The sequence below is a fragment of the Dromiciops gliroides genome, chromosome 3, assembly GCF_019393635.1.
Source record: "Dromiciops gliroides isolate mDroGli1 chromosome 3, mDroGli1.pri, whole genome shotgun sequence".
Classification (NCBI taxonomy): Eukaryota; Metazoa; Chordata; class Mammalia; order Microbiotheria; family Microbiotheriidae; genus Dromiciops; species Dromiciops gliroides.
Window position 1 is genome coordinate 315746346 of NC_057863.1, and position 6366 is coordinate 315752711.

The 6366-nt window shown below is 42.9% G+C and overlaps 1 pseudogene; it reads right to left on the reverse strand.

The window, feature by feature from the left end:
* Positions 1-2024: 2024 nt before the first annotated feature.
* On the reverse strand, positions 2025-3827 carry LOC122750001 (annotated as a pseudogene).
* Between the last annotated feature and the right edge of the window lie 2539 nt (positions 3828-6366).

A 6366-nucleotide genomic window follows, 5' to 3' on the forward strand; every position in this document is an offset into this window, starting at 1 on the left:
ATGCACAAACCAGGCCTAATAGTTATTTCAGTTGCATGGGCACAGTCTCTGAATATTTGCTGTAGCAGATGCTGAGAATTTATTAGCCTGTTGGCATGATAAGGAGTAAGTAAAAAGGAAGTGGGAGTGGGTAGCTAGGGTGCTAACAAACATTGGTTGAATGGAAATTAAAATTAGCTGTCCATGCAGACAATGAATTTTTTTAAGCCCACTTACTTTCATAACTGATCCAATCTAGTCAGTACAGTAAAGACTTGGTTTTTAAAAACAACATCAACATCAATAAGAGACTGTTAGCCCTTTATTTAACAATCATTTAGTTTAATTCTGGGGCCTTTCAGGAGGTGAGAAAGTATAAACTTATTAGAAGTAAGTTCCCTCTCAGGAAACCTGCTTTCCATCCTCAAAGTGTTCAGTGCCTGGCTCACAGCCTTTCTCTCCTCCCCAACTCCTTCCCTCAGACTTGTTCAGCTGAGTCCGACTCATTTGGGAATTTTTGGCAAAAAAACTAAAGTAGTTTACCATTTCCTTCTCTAGCTCATTTTATAGATGAGGAAACTGAGGCAAACAGAGACTTGCCCAGGGTCACACAGCTAATAAGAGTCTGAGGCCACATTTAAACTTAGGTCTTCCTGACTCTAGGCACAGCACTCTATCCATTGGGCCATCTAACGGCCCAGTACTCATGCTAGAGGACTTCAATGTACATATTGATACTCCCTCAAACACCTTTAGCTGTCAATTCTTTTTTTTATTATTATTTTGATGTTTTTATTTTTGTTTTGTTTTTTGTTTTTGTTTTTTTGTGGGGCAATGAGGGTTAAGTGACTTGCCCAGGGTCACACAGCTAGTAAGTGTCAAGTGTCTGAGGCCGGATTTGAATTCAGTTCCTCCTGAATCCAGGGCTGCTGCTTTATTCACTGCGCCACCTAGCTGCCCCTAGCTCTCAATTCTTAAACTTGCTTCTTATGGCGTACTCTTCCATTCTACCTCAGCTACACACAAAGATGGTCTTACCTTTGATCCTGCCATCACCCACAAGTGCTCTGTTTCCATGTCTATAAATTCTTAAATTCCCCATATCTGATCACAATCTGTCAATACATCTTTCCCTTTGCTTTTCTTCACTAACCCCATGACCCCTAAATTCATTCTTAGTTACTCCTATACTCTGCTCCCCTCCCCATCTTGACCCCTTACTGAGTCAGTTCATTTAGACACTTTCTCTTCTCGATTCCCTTGCCATCATATCCTATATCACTGATCTTGTCCTGCCAAGACTCAGCCCTGAATTACTCTCACCATCTTTGCCTTTGCTCTTGCCCACATGCTGCCTCACAAAGCTGAAAAAAGATCCTGAAACCATACTGACTTGATCCACTCCAAATTTGTATTATATAATACCAACTGCTCCTTACTGTTGTAAGGTAATCCTTTTACATTTTTTTCTTTTCTTTTTTCCAGTGAGTTACTGAATACTTTTATTCTACACATAGAAGCCACTAAGGATCTGGCCTGTGGGCTCTTCCGGGCTGCATCACAAGTATAAGGCTCCACACATTAACAAAAGGGGTGGGGGTGGGGGGCAGCTAGGTGGCGCAGTGGATAAAGCACCGGTCCTGGATTCAGGAGTACCTTGAGTTCAAATCTGGCCTTAGACAATTGACTAGCTGTGTGACCCTGGGCAAGTCACTTAACCCCCATAGCCCCGCAAAAAAAAAAAAAACAAACAAAAACAAAAGGGGTGGGGGTGACAACAGGTCATTGGAGCCAGTCACAAGATGATAGGCTATTGCCAACAGAGCACCAGATGATCAGGTACAGTCTCTTATGACAGTTCTAATGAAGCAATGAGAACATCACAAAAAAGTAGAGGGGAGAGGGAGAGTTAAACAGCAAAGGTCTCTGCCCCCAAACAAAACTAGTCTAGTACTCAGAGCTCCCCATTCTTAGGACAGGAGTAGACTTCTATGCAGGACACTGGTGCCTGCTGGCTCTGAGGCTTCCTGGCCAGTTTACTTGGCTCAGGGGTTTCTGAAGTTCCTTCTAGCAAATTTAGCCTTGCTGCCCAGCTCTTCTTCAATTCTGAGAAGCTGGTAATACTTGGCCAGACACTCAGATTGGCAGGGGGCACCAGTCTTGATATGCCCAGTGTAGAGATCCATCACCAGGTCTGCAATGAAAGTATCTTCAGTCTCCTTAGAATGATGAGAAACCATTACCCCCCACCCACTGGACTGGGCCAGCTTGCATGCTTTGAGAGATTGATTCAGTCATGGAGCCAATCTGGTTCACTTTGAGTAGGAGGCAGTTGCAGGCGTTCTCACTCACAGCTTTTTCAATGTGCTTGAGATTGGTCACGGTGAGATCATCCCCTACCACCTGGATACCAGCAATAGCAGTGAAAATCATCCAAGCTTCCCAATCATCCTGATCAAAGGGATCTTCAATAGACACCACTGGATAGTCTTGATGAAGCTCTTATAAAGGTCGCCAAGCTCAGAAGAGGAGATGTATCTGCTGGCATTATCAGGTGACTTGAAGTCCAAGTCATATTTCCCAGATGGGAAGAATTCTGAGGCAGCCACATCCATGCCAATCATGACCTTATCAGTATAGCCAGCCTTACCAACAGCATTCTTTAGCAGCTCCAGAGCTTTCTTATTCTCCAGTGTTAAGGGGTAAAATTCTAGCTAAACTGTCTAAAATATCTAATGAGTGGTCGCCAATAAATTATAAGCTTTAGCAAGAGTTAGACTTTTAAGCATTTATTAAGGAGAATAAGAATTTGGTAAAGAGAGAGAGAAAGGCCTAGATTTCTATCTATTAAAGGGAGAGCACATTTTTAGCTCCCTTCTCCGCCAGCGTCCCCAGGAAAGAGAGCGAGCCTGAGCACCAGTCTCTTCCTTCCTCCTCCCACTAGCCCGCGTCACTTCCTGACTCCTGGTCTTGCCCTCAAAGACCTTCCCTTCATGGGCAGAACTCTTCTACAGTAAGTATCCAGCAGGTGGCGTTATTCCAATCGTTACACCAGGATGTTAGAAGTAAAGCCACCCTCATCCCCTACGTTGGTGGTGTCTGTTGGTATTTCTGCTTAATCACACTCTTCAGGTTGTGGTAGATCTCAGTTCCAATGGTCATGGCCTCCTTGAAGTTTGCTGCACCAATTGGGAGGGTCATGAGCTTCTGAATGGCCACTTTGTTACCGACATAGGAGCCCCCATTGATCATGCTGAAGGCTGGAACTGTCAGGACAACTTCATCATTGCCTGGAAGGTCAGCAATATGCTGGAAAAGGGAGACACCTTTCTCAGCAGCTCTGGCCTTACAAACAGCCAGACACACTCCCAAATTTAGATTTATTCTCAGTTCTGTCCATCTCAATCATCAAGTTGCCAATCTTCTCCTGCTCCACAACATTCAATTTCTTGCTAACCAGGGTCAGGGCAATAGTTTTATTAATGTGCTCAACTGCTTCGGAGACAACCTTTCCCCATGTAGCGGGTCTTATCAATGTCTAGGAGCTCCAGGGCTTCATGGATACCAGTAGAAGCACCACTGGGCATGGCAGCTTGAAAGAGATCTTTTTCAGTGCAGAGATCGACTTCAACAGCGGGGTTTGTACGAGAGTCAAAGATTTCTCTTGCTTGGATCTTGAGAATAGACATGTTGAATTTCTGGATGGGTTTTGTCTGCAGGGTTCAGAGAACAGAGGCCGAGGGCTACATTTCTTTAATTGACTCACTAGACCACTCACCACAGTAGCTTTTCCAAAGATTTTTATCCTTTCTCAAACCTCACATGGTTACCCTTTCCCCAACCTCTCTGCTGAGAGCCTTGCCTTTTACTTCACTGGAAAAACAGAAGTTTCTCACCAAGAGCTTCCTCTTCTCCCCTCCTCCAAAATTCACATCTCCCAGATGCCTTTTGTCACTACCTGTTCCTTCACCTCATCTAGCATGAAGAGGTGACACTTCCCCTTGCCAAGGCAAACCCCTTCTACATGTATGGGATTCTATTGCATCCTGTCTTCTCCAGAAGATTGCCTGTTCTATAATTACTACTCTCTTATTTATCTTCAATATCTACTTGTCCAGTGGCTATTTCCTTATTGCCTACAAATGTCCATGAATCTTGCATCCTTGAAAACTCTTCACTTGGTCTGCCCTTCTCTGGTAGTTAGCATCCTTTTTCTCTTTTCCCTTTTGTAGCCAAACTGCTTGAGGCCATCTACAATAGTTACCTCTACTTCCTTTCCTTTCATTTGCTTTTACATTTCTGCAGTCTGGCTTCTAACCTCATCATTCAGCTAAAACTGCTCTCCCAAAATCAACAATCTTTTAAGTGACAAATTGGGCAGCTAGTTGGTGCAGTGGATAGAGTGCCAAGATAAAGTCAGGAAGATTTCATCTTCCTGAATCCAAATATGGCCTCAGACGCTTACAAGTTGTGTGACCTGAGCAAGTCAAACCCTGTTTGCCTCAGTTGCCTCATCTGTAAAATGAGCTGGAGAAGGGAATGGCAACCTACTCTAGTATATTTGCCAAAAAACCCCCAAATGTCTTGAAGTGTGGGACATGACTAAAAAAAATGACTGTACAAGTGATAAATCTAAAGGCATTTTTCTCAATTCTCATCCTTCTTGATATCTTTGCAGTCTTTGATGCTATCAATAATCTTCTCCTTTTCCCTAAGTTTTGGTGACCCTAATCTGGTTGCTTCTTTTCAGTCTCCTTTGCTAGATCCAGGTCAAACCCACTAATCGTGGATAACCCACAGGGTTTTCTCTAAGCCCTCTTCTCTTCTCCTTATTTTATTTGGTGATCTCATCATATCAATATTTCTATGTAATATCAACTGGACTGTCCCAAAGAAATCTTAAATACAGCTCTCAAATTCAATTCCTTCATCCACCCCTCCCTTCAATCTCCCTTCTTCCTAACTTCCCAATTACTGTAGAGGGTACCACTATCCTCTTATTCACCCAAGTTGGCTACATAGGTGTCATCCTGGACTCCTCATTCTTTCTCACCCCTCTTACCCCAACCCAATCCAATTTACCACCAAGACCTGTTGTTTTGTAACATCTATCATAAATGTCCCACTGTCTCCTCTGATAATGTCATCACCGTGGTACGGGCCCTCATCACCTCACCCCTGGACTATTGCAAAAATCTGTTGGTTGTTCTCCCTACCACACGTCTCGCTCCACTCTAGTCCATCTTCCACTCAGCCATCACTGATCTTCCTAAAGCCCAGGTCTGACCATATCACTACCCTACTCAATTAATTCCTTGTTAAATACTTAAATTTTGTTTGGTATTCAAAGCCCTTCACAACCTTCCCTCTTCTACCTTCTAGTCTTCTAACATCTTATATGTGATCTATGATCCACTGACACTGGCCTCTTTGCTGTTCCTCACAGAAGAGACTATATCTGCAGATTCTAGGCATTTTCATTAGCCTGGAATTCTTTCCTTCCACATTTCCAATTCCTGGTTTGCTTGGCTTCCCCTCTTGTCAAAGCAAAAATACTGTCTTCTACAGTAATCCTTTCCTGATTACCCTGTTGATTATCTACTGATAACCACTCCCATTGACTGTAGCCTAATCTATCACTTGAGGATTACTCCCATCTCCCAGGGAGGAAGTAAATGTCTACCAATCAGGATTATCTTACCTTTGCCAGGGGCAGGCCAAATGATGTAATGTCAGGCTAATCAGAAGAAAGACACATCTAAGTTTAAAAGATCCTGTCAGCCCCTCACCCAGTCTCTTTGGTCATTGTAGGCCATTGGTCTAATTTATTGGTTACTGATAGCCTAACTAATAAATTGATCATACTTAGAACATTTACATTAATTTTCTTTTTCTTTTTTTTTTTTTAGTTAGAATAAGGTGATAGTTTATTTAGGAGCAAGGGAAGGGAAGGGTGAGGGAAGGGAAACCATGAAAGAAATCCTTGGACTTTTCATGGGGAGATTTGGCATAAAGCACATGGCTCAGAGGTACCAAATCTCCTCGAACAGGATTTAGGAGCAAGGGAAGGGAAGGGTGAGGGAAGGGAAACCATGAAAGAAATCCTTGGACTTTTCATGGGGAGATTTGGCATAAAGCACATGGCTCAGAGGTACCAAATCTCTTACATTAATTTTCAAAGGTAACAACAGCTTGATCATACAAAGTTGTTTGCATGTTGTCTCCCCCATTAGACTATGAGCTTCTTGAGGTCAGGGACTATCTTTTGTTTGTTTGTTTTGTATCTCTAGGGCTTAACATAGTGCCTGGAACACAGAAGGCACTTAATACATGTTAATTGACTAACTGGACTTCTTTTTTTCCCCATACAGGAAATGGGTGAAATAT